At 46.8% G+C, this 15217-nt stretch overlaps 1 non-coding gene across 1 annotated transcript; it reads left to right on the top strand.

Moving 5' to 3' along the window:
* The first annotated feature begins 3515 nt into the window (after nt 1-3515).
* Nucleotides 3516-3710, top strand: LOC126541082 (U2 spliceosomal RNA). Its single transcript, XR_007601630.1, has one exon. It is a non-coding gene; the product is annotated as a U2 spliceosomal RNA (small nuclear RNA).
* The last annotated feature ends 11507 nt before the right edge of the window (nt 3711-15217 follow it).

The following is a 15217-nucleotide window of genomic DNA, read 5'->3' as shown; positions in this document are numbered from 1 at the left end:
TTTCGTGATTGTGATAATTGCTCAGTAAAAAGACACACATTCGCTTGTAGAGAGAGGGGAAAGGAATAAAAGGAAAGGCAGGAAAGTTAACCACATGGGAATATCAGTGGTTTGCTGCTCTCCACCGGATGGGGGTAAAATGAGGAATAAAAAACAAAGGAAAAGAGCGAGTACACAATCAGGGTAGGCTTAGCACCTGTGCGATATTTAAAAATATTACGATGAAGCGCAGCAGTCGTTCGCACAGGCCAGCTGTTGCAAGGAAGCGCAAGAACTTCTCCGTGGTGAGCCGTTTTTGTGATCTCTATATTCTGTACACAAAACGATGGTACATCGTGTACTATTCCTCTATTCGTGGGATGCCAGCACTGTATCGAGTACGCGCGACCAGCCGTGGTTGCGTAGTGGCTTTGGCATTACGCTGCTAAGCACGATGTCGGGGTATCCAATCCAAGCCGGCTGTGGCTGGAAGTGGCTTTCACGAAGGCGTACACCACTCTGATTGGACTGACCGACAGTGCTACATGCCACGTCTGCGGCGTCGAAGAGAACATCGAGCATTTAATGTGCCAATGTCATAGATTTCAGTCGGAAAGACAAACATTATCTATCGCATTGCGACGACTGGACGGTTGCCCGTTGTCCGTGCAGGTGCTGCCGTTCTGCCGTCCCCATCGCTCGTCGGCCCACAAAGCTGTGAAGGCACTTTTCTCTCTTGAGGGCGATTGGCTTGTGTGAACGCCTTTGACTCGCTCAGGCCCTCCGCGTGCGTGCGCGAGCTCACAGTGGCTTTCCTCCCGCTCCCCTCCCTCTATCTCATCTTTCTATTCCCCCTCTCCCGTCCCCCAGAGTAGGGTAGCCAACCAGACGCATTTCCGGTTAACATCCCTGCCTTCTCTCTTTATTTCCTCCTCCTCCTTAACTGTATTTAGGTGTGTGTCGTGCATCGCTCTGCATACATCCTGTCCGCACCGTTGTTTTCTCGACAAGCATCGTGCATCGTTTTCGTCCTCGTGAGTCGTATCGTATTCTGCATCAGCCTGATTCGTTGTTTGCATATTGACATAGCTTGTGAACTCATTCTTACGGTGCATAAATATGAAAATTGCTCGACATTAAAGTTGTGATATTTGCTAAACATAAACATAAACAATGACTAATACCACACACTGCGTAGAATGAGAATAAATAAATTTGTACGCATCGCCGTTGGTTGTATAGCATTTATATGCCCATTTGTATACAGCTTGGCTTCCGACAGACTCCAACATGTCCATTGGATAGGCATTCTTTTTTCTGCTTCTTTTGCCATCATTCCATGAATCTCGTCCCATTTCACTTAATTTTCCTGTTGACTGATTGGAGTGCGCTACTCTGAAATAAGAAGCAGGGAGACAAAGAAAAAACGCAGACGACACTGGATACTGGCAGAGATTTGCCGTTCTGTAGGAAGCATTTGCGTAAACGTTGATTCAACCTCACGGCGATTACGAGCGTAAGAAGGAAAAAAAAGCCTCACTCCGTCGCTTTTTTAAGCGCATTTGTGGTGCGATCTCGCCGCTTTAGTTCACGTACCGTTAACATAGGAGGATAAAGGGTGTACGTCAGACCTACACGGACGTCATTATTTATTTATTTATTTATTTATTTATTTATTTACCTATTTATTTATTTATTTATTTATCTAACTATTTATTTATTTATTTATTTATTTATTTATTTATTTATTTATTTATTTAAGCTTTCGTTTTCTATAGCTGCCAATGTTGGGTTGTTTTGTTTACTGCCGCCAGTTTCAATCTGCAAACACCCGTCGTTAAGCGCCCCACAGACCTTCCGGCTAGATGCCCGTGTTCTCATGCGAACGCCCCCCCCCTCCTACGTCCTGCGCGAAGCGTACGCGCTTAAATTCCGCCCCCGCGTGCACCCCTTCCTTTCCGAAGGCGCGTGAGAGCGTCGGGTTTTCCGTCGCCGTACACGGAACGACGGCCAAGCGCTGTGGCCGCACTCGGGGCGCTGTCGTCACGTCCGACGGGGACGGGAGTCGAGGGTCGTGCGCGCTGCATTAATTCGTGTTTCTCTCGCGGTCGCCCGCGTTGCGCGGTGAAAGGCTCGATCCCGCCACCCCCTCCATCCCGGCCAGCACGTCCTCGGGCCAACGCCCCCGAGCGCGACTGAAAAAGAAGGCTGTCAACCCGACATGCGATGTATGCATGCCGTCGACGAAATGACTTCTTTCGGGACGTCGAACGGAAATAGCCGCAGGTTGCAGCTGGTAGCGGGCAGGTGTGTTAACTATGCTTGGTGGGCCTTGTGTTGGGCCCTTGGGTTACTATACTTGCTGCCTGTTAGTTGCGTAATAAAATGTCCGCCAGTAACGAAATCAAAGACCTCTTCCACCAGAACTACAGTCGCAACGAAAGCCGGAGTTACTCTAAGCGCCTTAGTATATTTGCCGCGGAAATTAAGTGGATCTGGTGTAACCACTGTTACACTTTTAGGTACTTTTAGGCACTTTTAGTACTTTTTTGACCGTCTATTCTAGACTATGTTGGTACTTTTCAATCGTCCCTATGTAGATGGTCATACTTCCTTTAAATAGCCTTTGAATAGCCTCCCTATCTCTTTCTACCTATAAGCTGCTCCTGCTGTTACTATGACTCCTTTCTATGACTATCCACTACTGCTGCCGCTCCATGTTACTGCTATAACTGTTAATGTAGCTGCCACTGATTGAGTGCGATCACTTCATGCCTGGCAATGTCTAATAAAGAACGTGCCTTTCTGCAGCGGTCTCAGTGCGACACGCAATTGTAAGGGGAGGGTGATGTTATCAGCCAGTGATGGGCAATGTTTAGATATTATGCGTCGAATCTAGCGCAGCTCCGAAAATGTGAGCACTGCTTCAAATTTTGGGCTTTAAACATTTTGTTGGTATCCCAGCGCTAGTTGTGTCTTCTCTGCTTGTTCCTCAATGTGCCTTAGCGCCTGCGCATTCTGAAGGACGTATAGCACATGCCACGAAATTTAAAAAAATCATGAGCCATTCCATTCTGTGAAGGTGGATGACCAACGAAGCTGTTTAGCATACGACACAGAGGTGACACAGAATTTTGAACATAGGTATGGACTCATTTACCTTTATTTTTTTATACATTCGCGTGGACGGTGGGACCGCCGGCCCGAGGAGCCGCATGAAATTAGACACGCATGACGTTTCGACGGGACCGGCACCACGGGAGAGCGGAAGGAAAGGAAAGGAGATACGCAAGCGCTTGGAACGCCGACAAAGAGACGGTGGTGCGAACGTAGACATGGCCTTAATCGAAAGTTTGAGGGAAGTCCGTTTGATCATGATGAGACATGACAAAGAAAGACGTACACCCACCAAGTAAAACTTATTAAAAGACAAGACGTATCGGCTTCCATACGGAAGCCTTTGAGGCTTCCGTATGGCTTCTTCCGTATGGAAGCCGAAACGTCTTGTCTTTTAATAAGTTTTCATTGATCGGTGAACGTCTTTCTTTGTCTTGTAGACATGGCCGACACGGGTCAAAGTGTAATATCTGTTCTTATCAGCTCAATATGTGATGAGGGTTGCATTTAGACCCAAGATATTAAACTTATTTTTGCAAATTGACGGAGTGCTGGAAGCCAGATGTTATTGCACTATCTGGTATTGTACTATCTTCAGGATTGGCCCACGGTTTTCGGTATACGGACATCGAACTGCTGGAATCTAGCCATATACAGCTTCGGTGTAATATGTGCATACAGTCACTTGTGTTTGTGAGTTATCGTGAACGTACTATGATGAAACCCAAAATAGCAGTCTTGGGAAAGGGAAACGCTAGTTAGAGTTTCATGCACATTTTACTCCTCAGTCTATGTTGTCTGCCAATTTCGTGCGTTGCTTTGGTCGTCATGATGTCTGTATTAGCGTACGTATCGCCTTCGTATTAATGTTTTCGATTACATCGTGCTTTGCGGCTCTTGGTTTGCACTTATTGATGTTTAAGTTTTAGATGCCAGGGGCCATGTCAAGCTTTAGTAGGTATCTAAGGAACCGGATACAAAAAAGAAGAGAAGAATCATCGACGCGTCTCAAATGCCGGGAGTTTATATATAGGCTAGTAGATTGCATGTTCTATCCAGCGAAAAATAGAGCCACATGATTGACTCTAAGCACGGCAGCAGGGAACGTCTACGTGAGAAGGGACATAAATGAACGGAAATCGAACGGCAGCTGCCTCGCCGCCTTCTGCTAACGCAAAAAGAAAGGACAAGCATAACGAACAAACGTATAGAAAAGCGTACGTATGATTCTTCGACGAAAATGTCTCGTCGAATATCTACCTTTTTCTTTTCTTTGCCGGGTGACATGACGCAAAAACAGTCCTGCCGTTTCTAGCACTGCGTGAGAAAGAGAGAAAGACGTCAGAAATGAGAAAGACAGGGTTGTTCACCGGAACGGAAGATCTGGTTTGCTACCCTACAATGATAAGCAGGGGAGATAGATAAGAAAGTAGCTGAGGAGAACGGGAAACACAGACATGCGGTCAACGCACGCTATCAAAGCAGCACCGGATCACACTGACCTCAATGAACGCCAATTCAGGCCACAGCCGTTTGCACAGGCCTGTTGTTCTTAAACACTGTAGCAACACCTTCATCGTCCTCTGCTACGATGGCCTATGAAAACGGATTGAATGACTGGGAGCACCATAGGAACAACTATTCGTAATTGAATTAAATCTTGGTTTCGATTAGATTTGGCTTTCATGAGGTGTTTGACGTTGTAAGGGCACCGTATTGCTGGTCACTACATGTGATCCGCTCCCACCACGCAATTCTACTGCTACAAGTGTTAGAAATAAGCTTCCAGTGAACGACCGACACTGTAAAATGCTATTTTTGATCGTCAAATTGAGCGAAAAAGACCGGCGTCTGCAGTGTAGTCTGCAGGGCGAAGCGACCCCTAAATTCCCTTTGGCTGCGACGCCACGTCGCGAGCGCGCCTCGACAGAGCGGTGTGGGCGAAAGGGAACATCTGCTGTCCCGATAGCGCGCCAGGTGTTGCGTGACGGGAGATGACATCGCCACGACGCCACGTCACTTTCTCTCTTCGGAATCCGGCGCGTGTTCCATACCTCTCTCTCTCACTGCTCCTCTCACTCTCTCTCACTGATCTGCTCCGTGCGCTTGCCGGCCTTGGTGGCCACTGCTGTTTCCTCAGTCTCTCGTCGCGCAGGACGTCGGTGGCATGCGGCGTTGGCATCGCAGGCTGCTGCTGCTTGCTGATTCGGGCAGCACGTACCGCTATGGTACATTACTCGCGGCGCAAAACTCGAAGGACAGCTCAGCAGCGTTCAAGGGGACATTAATGCTTTCGCATTCACAACTCATAACAAGCGCTTAGGCGTCCTCTGATGCTTTTTCTATTTATTTGCTGCTTTCTTGCATTTGCTGAGGCAGACCGCTGTTTATATTAGGCAGACGAATCGCTAGCTAAGTTACACACGTTCATGTGTGCAAGGGATAACGTGCAAACGTGCTCAAGAGGGTGCCTGCGTTAGCCTATCGTACCCTTACACTGCGCAATATTAGCATGTATAGGATTGCAGGTGATACGGGCAGTGATAGTGGCTGCCTATATCTGCCTATATACCAAGCATTTACTCACCTTCTAGTGAACGTAGTGCTGCCAAATTTTCAAACCGCAATCGTCGTCAAGTTACGTTAAACCATCCGAAAAACAGGGCCTGGTACGAGAATTGTAAAGTATTGCGTCAAATAAATCGCGCGCTAATTTGTCATGTGGACTGTGACAGATTATCCACTGGTGTCGGAAGGAGCCAGTACGCCTTACTCCTTGCAATGCATTAATAAAAAGACGCCATCTGAGTGCCCACACTGCAGCACAATAAAAGCTTCTGTGGAGAACTGTCTCGTTGAGTGCCCGCAACGTGACAAGCAGCGAGAAATCTTTCGCAGCCGTCTGAACACTTTGAATAGGCACCCATTTCTTCTGCAGAAAGTGCTTGGACGCCGGTCGTGCTCCAACAAACAGCGACTGACTCTCAGCGGTCTACGAAATTTTCTCGTGGACACTGAATTGATCTATTTCCTTGTGAACGACTTTCAATGTGCATTTTTAGTTTTCTCTGTGTTCACATTACCTGTACATGCTTGTGTTATTCTTTCATACTAATCAACTTTTACTTCTTCTTTATTTTGTTTGTGATCTACGGACTTACGCTGTCAGTGTTTTCTCATACTGTGATAAACTTCCGACAGGGCTTTGCATTTGTGTTATATATTTTGTTGTTGTTGATGTTCCGGTTTCTATTTTCCGTACGTATGATGATTTTAGCATAGCCGTCCGCACTGGTGCTCAAACTTCCTTTGTTTGTACACTTAATAAGAAAAAGAAGAGCCAGAGCCTAATGTTTCAGACACTGAAAAGAGTTACGTTTGGCTATGGAACGTCAAAAACCGTTTTTTTTTTCGTGGTGTATACGTACCGCGTTCGTAACCGTCGTTCTCCGTCCATACCACAGGGGCACCATTCGAATGAGCTACTTTTCCTCTTTCTATTCACCTTTCCCCCACCCTCAGTGTAGGCTAGCAAACCGGGTGCTCTTCTGGTTGACCTCCCTGTCTTTTCTGCTCTTGCTTTCTCTCTCTTACTTTTATTTTACTTTATTCTTTGTTAAGGTGCAGGAAAAAGGCGCCGGGAACACCCCCTCCGTAATGTGACACTGTCCTTTCTTAGGCTGTCAACGGTATATTCTGCGTACTATGGTATCAGCCTTTGTCATTTCAATTGCTCGCGCACGGCTGGACAATGCTTGTTCTTTTCAATATGAAGTCGCCCTGGCCATAGCCCTCGCACTCTCCCAAACAGAGGTTGAAGTCATAGTGACCGACTCCCAACAGGCGGGCCGCAACTTTGCTAGCGGCAGAATTCATACCACTACGCTCCAGATCATCGATCAAAAGCCGCCAATGAGATCAGGGATGACCATCTGGGCGCCAGCTCATCACGACATTCCTGGCAACGAGTTCGCCAACCACGTGGCTCAAGATTTGACCCACCGAGCCGACGCCGAGGAATCTGAACCCGAGCGCATGCACCCTCTAGCCTCGTACCAAGACATCGCACAACACTACAAGCTAACCCGCAGAACATATGCACCCCCACACAAGTCACTACCTAGAGAGCAGGAGCGATTCCTCCGAGCTCTACAGGTTAATACATTCCCCCACCCAACCAGAAATCACGTCATAGCCTCTACATAATTCTCTCCGCAATGCCGCTTCTGCGCAGAGCCCGGTTTCCTCAGGCACATAGTAGGGGGTTGCAGAGCGGCACCATTAAATCCTCCGAACCCTTACCACACCGTTGAACGAGCTTTGGGAAAGAGCCTTGGCCAGCTCCGACCTCGAAGATCAGCAACGGCTGATTGCGAGGGCCCAGGACGCGGCCCGAGCTCAAGGCATTCTGGAATGAGGACGCCTCTCCAAAGCTGCATTTACCTAATAAAATTGTTTATTCTCTCTCGCCCTAGGTCATATTTATGAAAAAAAAATCAGAGCGACACTGTATACTTGTATGGCCAAAATTTTATTGCATGATACTAATTAATATCAAGCCAATTTGAGACATTTTTACAGGGTTCACGCGCGTTTGTTTCCAAATACAGTTCATATGAAAGTAATTTCTGAGGGCCAACAAAAATGAATATTCGCGAAAAGAAACAGTTCACAAAGTGTTTTCCTGGGCAAAACTCCCGAAGAGCGTCAGGTTCTTTGTGGTATTGCACACGTAGTAGCGCTTGAGAGGGCGTGCGAAACGTAGTCAGAATATCCGAATAAAGACCCGAGCTTTCTAATTACAGTAGCGTTGCTTTGGAAACTTTAACATGCGCATTGCTGTAGGCAGTTATACATATTTCACGTGGTTCTAAACAGTATCACTGTGTCTAAAAGAGTTAGACGATAGACCGTTCTCAGAAAGGAAGAAAAAAGAAAAGGTTCTATAGGACCTTGAGTCAAAGTACTCTTCCATGCACAGGGCCACTAAAGCACGCCAGTATAGTGTATTTCTCGAAGACGACCATGCGTCATCATTGGGCTGTTTCGATGGAAGAGCGCTGAAGACGACCAGACGATATGAGCACTTGCGATTACGCGAGCGAACTTTCTTCTGCGAATGCACCAAGGCACACACGCTTATATTTTTACTTCTTATCCTTATTCTCCTTCATTGAGTCTGGGCTAGCCAACCTGGTGCGACAACGGCGACCTCTCTTCCTTTCCACCTTCTCTCTCTTTCACAATATATAGACTATTTTACGGAGGCGTTTAGGTGCCCCCATCTTGGGCTGTTAACGCCGCTGTTTTCTGTCTTTAACGACGAAGTGTGCGTTACTACAGTCAATTCAGCGTGAAAATAGTTGCATAAATGCGTTCAGCGTTTCACGACCATGTTACGTCCCTTTACGTCTGATAAAAGATAGAAATTGTTTATGTAAGAACCGAAGGTGGCGGCGCCCATGAATCCTATTAAAATCGTCTATAGGAGCGCCGACAAAATCTGAATAAGAATAAATTAAGAGAAAGCTAAATACAGGCAACTCTGTTAATGCGTTCCACTCCCCAGGAAATCTTTATGTGTTCCTAACATTGCATATACGCGGTAATTGGTGCGAACTGAGAAACACAAGAAACAGCGCTATTTCTTGGCCAAGTTGTACTTTGGTAAGGTTAGTTACACACCATAAACGCCAAGGCGTGTACATTGCATGGTACTATACGCATGAGTTTATAAACACTAAGTACACTTAGGTAAGTGACGTGTTCTCCTTCTCGTAGAGCGCATCCGGAAAAATAAAAATAAAGATAGCCGTGCTTTGGGGCGCCTAAGTGCGATCGCTTACCATAACGTTTTGCTTCCATCAGAATGCTACGCATTTATTTGCTTCGCCGGCTTTAGAGTGTTGTGTAACGGACAGAAATATGCTTACAGAATGAAGAATGACGTGGGGGAGTGGCGTGACTAAAGCCATAGGAACTGAAACGCACTGTTGTGACTGTCTTCTATAAGTGCGCTACGTTTCCCTTTTAGAGACGCCACAAAAGTGGAATGGACTGGGTCCAATAAAGCATTTCAGCAGCGGCATACATACAAGTTGGGAATGCGGCACAATGTTACAAAAACAAGCAAGCCTCTGCAGGGCCACGAAGTGCTTGGAAGCAGAGCACGTGGCAAAGTCTTGAGTTGGTCGATCAGTGCACGATTTAATGAGCGAAACCATCTGGATGAGAATTGCTTTTGTTTCCTCGAGTGCAGCATTGGAAGAAATTAATTAGGTATTCCAAGTGCGTGATTAAATTGTATAATTATATTAGCTCCTTTCGAACGAGCAGGTTATATATATATATATATATATATATATATATATATATATATATATATATATAGGTACTAGCCCTCCGCGATTGGTAAAAAAATTTTCCGGACCATCTTCACTTCGTTTTCCTGCCACGCAACACCACGAAAACCGCGAAAACTATTCATCCCAGACCACGTATTCGTACTTACTATCCATGAATAGGCCGAACAAAACAAAAATAATGATTTCTGATTCCGCGCCTTTTTCGCCATTAGACCTACGCTGTTGGTCAAAATTTATTGGGCGTCACCCGCTTCGCCTGTCTGTCACGCGACGTCACAAATCCGCGATAACTCAACACGTCAAAGTCACGTGCGCGCACTAAAGGTGCATTAATATGCCGAAGCAAACTGAATTTATTTGGAAATAGCCAGACTTCCCCGTTCCGAAAGGAATAAGAGATGATTGAGTTGCTCGCCGATTGCTCTGGCACTGGCTACTCGAAGCTGCCGGGGAGAGTGGATTTCTGTGCGTATAATAAAAAAATTTTGGGTGGTTGCATTACGTTGTTGAACCATTTCGGCACTTATAAGGCATCGCCCTACTCTTTGTTCTTTGTTGAGGATCCGCTTTAGCGGCATGTTTAGGCGTCCGTTGCACGCTGCCTTGTCGCACGCCGCCTCACCACCGAAAGCGAAAAAAAAAGAGAAGTAAACCAATCGCAGACACCGGTACAGGCCCTCCTCTTCCGGTTGTCTTCTTTCACTGGGTTGGCACGTATCTGCGGAAACTCTCTCCACTCCTGCGCGCCCCTCACCAGTTGTCAGTCAATTCGATGTGAAAAACTTGTCAAAGCAGTCAATACGAGCTTTGAAAGCAAACAAAAGTGACCTTTATGCACGGGGAGGTCATTTGATTGGTCTGCTCAAGCAACGCTGCGCGTCCCCGCCCGGTACTTTCGTTGGTCATTACGTAAATTTGACCTCAGGAATTAAATCAGAATGAAATAGTTTTACGCTATAGTGGGTCCCAGGGCGCTTACCTGAAACCGACAAAAACGGGTCATCGATTCTGCTTGTTGCGTTAAAAATCTGCACTTTGGTCTCGTGTAAGCGCATGCATGCAAGGCGGACTAAGCGACCGTCGGGTCGATGAGTCAGCCGGATTGCAGAGAATTATAGGAACAGGGGCCGGAAATGAGACGAGCTGTTTGTCCTTTTTTCCAACTAAGTTATCTGGACTATTCATCCTCAGAGAAACTAGTTATTTGGGGATGAACTGTTTTGTCGTCCCGATGTTACTCCGGGTCACGTAGGCATAGGGGGGAACGAAAGGGCAGACAGCCTAGCTCGAGGCGAAGCGTTCCGAGCTGGGCGGTCGGATGCCCCGGAGACCCACCTACAGGCTTGGGAGGGGGGATACGCAGAGACCCTGAACTTACATAGAGGAACTAGAATTAGATATCCGCCACCACACAAAGACCTCACAAAGGAGGAAGCGACCAGCTGGCGCAGACTACAAACAAACTCCTTCCCCAACTTACACGTGCTCAATAAGATGTTTCCGACACAATACAGGGCCACCTGCCCTTGGTGCGGTGCCAAACCTACACTCTACCACATCACCTGGGAGTGCGAACGCAACAAAGCATTCCACAAACACGAACACCCGAGTGCGGAGCAATGGGAGAGTCGGCTCACCAGCAGTGAGCTCACGGCCCAAAGGGCCCTAGTGCAGCACGCGAGCGATGCAGCACGACTCAGTGGAGCCTTGGAATAGGGGCCCACCCTTGCTGAAGAGGAGTCTCAAGTCGCCAGCGCCAAGAAAATGAAGACGACGGAGACCTCGTAACCGCGAAACTCTTGAAAGACTCAAAAGTTTTCACTCACTCACTCACTCCTATGAAAAGTAAACTTGCTCCTTTTCCCGATACTTGGTCGAGATTGGTATTTAAAGCGACAGTGCCTGCGTTCGTTTCAAGAGGTATGACGTATAAACGCCATTGCATTACGTTCTGTTCTATTTGTCAGAAGACGAATGATTCGAGTATCTCAATCGATGGCACGCGGAGAAAGAACAACGATTATGGGGGCCAAATGGTGCCTGTTATGTAGCGTCCTCTGGTTTAGGGTGTTGTATGGACACTCATTTGCGGAAATTGCGAACTGAAGCATCGTGATACCGGGGTGAAACCCAGACAACTGCTGCTTAAGGACCCGCAGTTACCTAGGACTTCCATCATTCATAAAACAAAGGTCGTGATCTGAGGTGAATGACACCAGATCCCTGACTCTGGAATTGATAGCCGAGCTACCCCCTGCAGAGTAAGTGATGCGCGTGGAAATCGCCCGTTGTAATCCAGGGACGACTAGACTGCAAATATATGCCTTGCAGTCTATCACGTTCACATTGTCCTGACGGGGATATGCAGGCACCAGTGAACACGAATGACACTTGCTTCTTTCTTACAAGTAGGCACGCTTTTTGATTGTCGTCATGGTGTCGTTCTGCGTGGTGGGCATACGTTAAAGTCCGTGCGAACGTAAACGATCACATTGCAGCGCTCCTCGCTCGTCCATGAAAGAAATGGTTTGTACCCCGACAGCTTGAAAGGAATCAGTACATTGGGTTCGCAAAAAAAACAGTTATGGGAATTCGATTTGTGAAAATATATTAACGGAAGCATGAGATGCGGGACCTCGGGCCCCTGGCGTTCCACTGTAAAATCGAAGCACGCCTTATCTCAGTGTGAAGTGACAGTATTGGACGAACCACGGTGTCTAGTCAAGGCTTGCAAGTGCTCAATTTAGAGCATCCAGTGATCTGTAGCAGAGCTAACTGTGTTTTTGGCTCTCCGAGGAGCACACGAACGGCATGCCACTGAGATTTGGGCCGGCGAGAAACGAGCTCACCTAAGCTCTGTCCGGTATGACTGTTGCGATTACAGGGGTCGCGTAAACAAAGACAGTTGTATGAGGCGCGTAACCAAGATCCCACTTTGGTGGAAGGAATGTGTTGGCAAGGAAGGCGCGTGCGAAGAAACGAACATGCTAGAAAGCGATGTGGAGAGACGAAGCAAAGCAAAGGCTTGACGTGCATGACGTCAGCATCCTTTTCAAAGACGAATGTAAATACGCTGTAGAATGTTTGAATCCGTTCTTCCGCTTGGGGGTTTCCACCGTGATGCGCACGGTTCATAACCAGCGAAAATGTTTTAACCTTTAGAAATCAAAAGCTGGTCTTTGTGAATTGCGGTTCGCAAAATTTTTTCAACCTCGCTTCTCAGCTCACTGTTCATATGACTTACTTATTCAAAGAAACAACGCATACTGCGAGAGTCACAAGTTTCAAGACCTTTATTACCTTTGTTTCTTACCCTGTCTAATTTTGGCTTTTGGTTCCTTTGTTTGCTGTTCTGTGTTTCTTTATTTTTTTTGCCTGCGATGTATTTTATTGTTTGATTTCGCTACTGCTGTTTTCTTTTCGTTGCTTTGCCTGCGATGCATCTTATTGTTTCTTCTCGCTACTGCTGCTTGTTGCTTTAATTAATTTTTCTACACTCACTGCCATAGGAAGTCCCAATGCAGTCTCTGACTATGGGACCGCCATCTTTATACGCAAATATTGTAATTCATTTATGCCTAAATAAAACCACTTCTGACTCTGACCGATAGGTGCATAATTGCAAGTGAGCTTTGAGATTGCACGAGGAGGCGAGAGGGCATTGCTACGAGGTTTCGCCATTTCCGGCTGGATGCTTTAAGGCAGCGCGTCATTCGCTTTTTGTTGATTATCTCTGCAAGTCGGACCCGAAATAAATATATGTCTGCGTTCTCGCCGTTGAACTTCCACATAGGGAACGTTGGCATCGATGACGAGTGTGTCTATCACCGCGCTAGCATTCGTTACATACGAGATCTACATATATTTTTAATAAATAAATAAATAAACATGCCATTGTCATGGAACCGGTGCGGCCCGTTGACTGCTAACCGTCGTCACCGGAGCCAGCCTACGCGTGCGCTCTTGCTTCAAACTCGCATGGCCTGTTGCTTATGTCTAATTTAGGCATGTCCTGTTTACGCTAAGTTTCCTTCGTCAAACGTTCCATAAGCGTCGAGGACGCCCTAGGTTAACCTCTTTGTTCTTATCCGCTCTACAGTGAAAGCGAACTGTCTCTCTGCTATAGCACTGCAGACTCATCATCGATTAACAATTCTGTATTCCCTCTTTTCCCATTAGCTATTCCATTGCAACAGGATAATACTTCGGTGTTTCCGAACGACCTCATTACCATTTCGGCTCCCCCCTCTTTTTCTAGATTTACTACGTGAAAGGCAAAAAAAAAAAAAAAAACGAGAATCGTTGCGAAAATCGGCCCCTCGGGTCATCAGAATGCACGCTTTCGCTTCGACCTGGCGATTAAGGAACGACTGCCACTGCGCTCTTCACGAGAGCTGCCGTCTAGATACGTAGGTTGAGATGCGACCTGAGGAGTTTATGCGTCTATGGAAAGCATAGTGGGTGTGCGCTTGCTCAATAGCTAGGAGATCGACCTCGTCTGGTGGTTACAAGAGAAAGTGGCGCAAGCGGTTGAGCGGAACGCTTTCAATCCAATGTAATGTAATACCGATGAACGTGTGTCGCTTCGCTACTCCATTGTCTTTCTTTTTCTTCTCGATGCACATCGGAACACAACCATGAACTTCCTCGCTGTGTTTATCCATTTCCATTTGTTTCCACATGAATGCATTGGCTCGTTCCCCCATTGCTTACGCAACAACGACCTACACCTGCTGACCTCTACGCTGTGCTCCGGAGACATCAAGAAATCTGCAATATAGGAGTGCTTGTGGCTACTGTCAAGCCCGATTATAACAAACCCCAGTAGAGGGAATTGTGCTCTGTATCGAGCACGCGATATTTTTTAACGTTATCCGTGCAAACTAAATTGTAAATAGCTTAAAACGAACTGGGCATTGGACATATCGTACTCTGAGTGCGCCGGAAATCTGCGCAATAAGGTCGCCCGCAACGACTGTTTTCCTTTTTTTTTCGTGTGTGCAGGCTTTCCAAACATGCTTTTCTTTCTTTTTTTTTATCATGCAGCTGAGCATACTTGCGCGTAACCAGGTACGGTGCAATAAGATGCACAACGTGACAGATAGCTTATCGATATGGCGCATAGTATCGGGTTGCTTTGTTACTTACAAATACAGCTGCGAGAATCTGGTTGCCTTTGGGTATTTCAGAGGTGGCGCAGCTTTGTTCTTTCTACCTGCGACTGAACCCACTATAAAAGTTCCTAATACCCTGTTTCGGATGTATTAGTTTTCTTTATATACCGAACTGTCTTTAGGGCGTGAAATCATTCCCTTATATCCGCGTTAGGCTGTATACGTGGGCGAGCACTTATTGCGGGTGTGTGCTTATTCTCTCTTTCTTCCGTCACATCAGCCTTTCCCCTTTACCGCTTCCCCGCGTGTAAGGCAGCCAATCGGGCCCAACCTTGGTTAATCTCTCCACCTTTCCTTGTCTCTCTCGTTCTCTCCATGACTTCTACGAAAATTTTGAAAAGAAAGCAATAAAGAAGAAATGGGCAGAAAATGTTAATGTAACATATTTCGGTGAAACAGGAAACCCAAATAGCGATCCAAGAGCCAAACGAAACCAAGAGACGCAAATTAAGCGAGAAGCACAGCGTGTAGGGAAGCATAATCGGCAGGCGCTGCCGCGTGGACTGGCGGTGCCCGGCGGCCGGGCGACGATATTCGGCCGGTCGATGCGTGCCGTTGGCTGCATAATGAGTGGCACTTCGA

This window comes from Dermacentor andersoni, chromosome 2, assembly GCF_023375885.2.
Source record: "Dermacentor andersoni chromosome 2, qqDerAnde1_hic_scaffold, whole genome shotgun sequence".
Lineage (NCBI taxonomy): Eukaryota > Metazoa > Arthropoda > Arachnida > Ixodida > Ixodidae > Dermacentor > Dermacentor andersoni.
The sequence above is the reverse complement of the archived record's forward strand: the minus strand, read 5'-3'. Positions and strand labels throughout refer to the sequence as shown.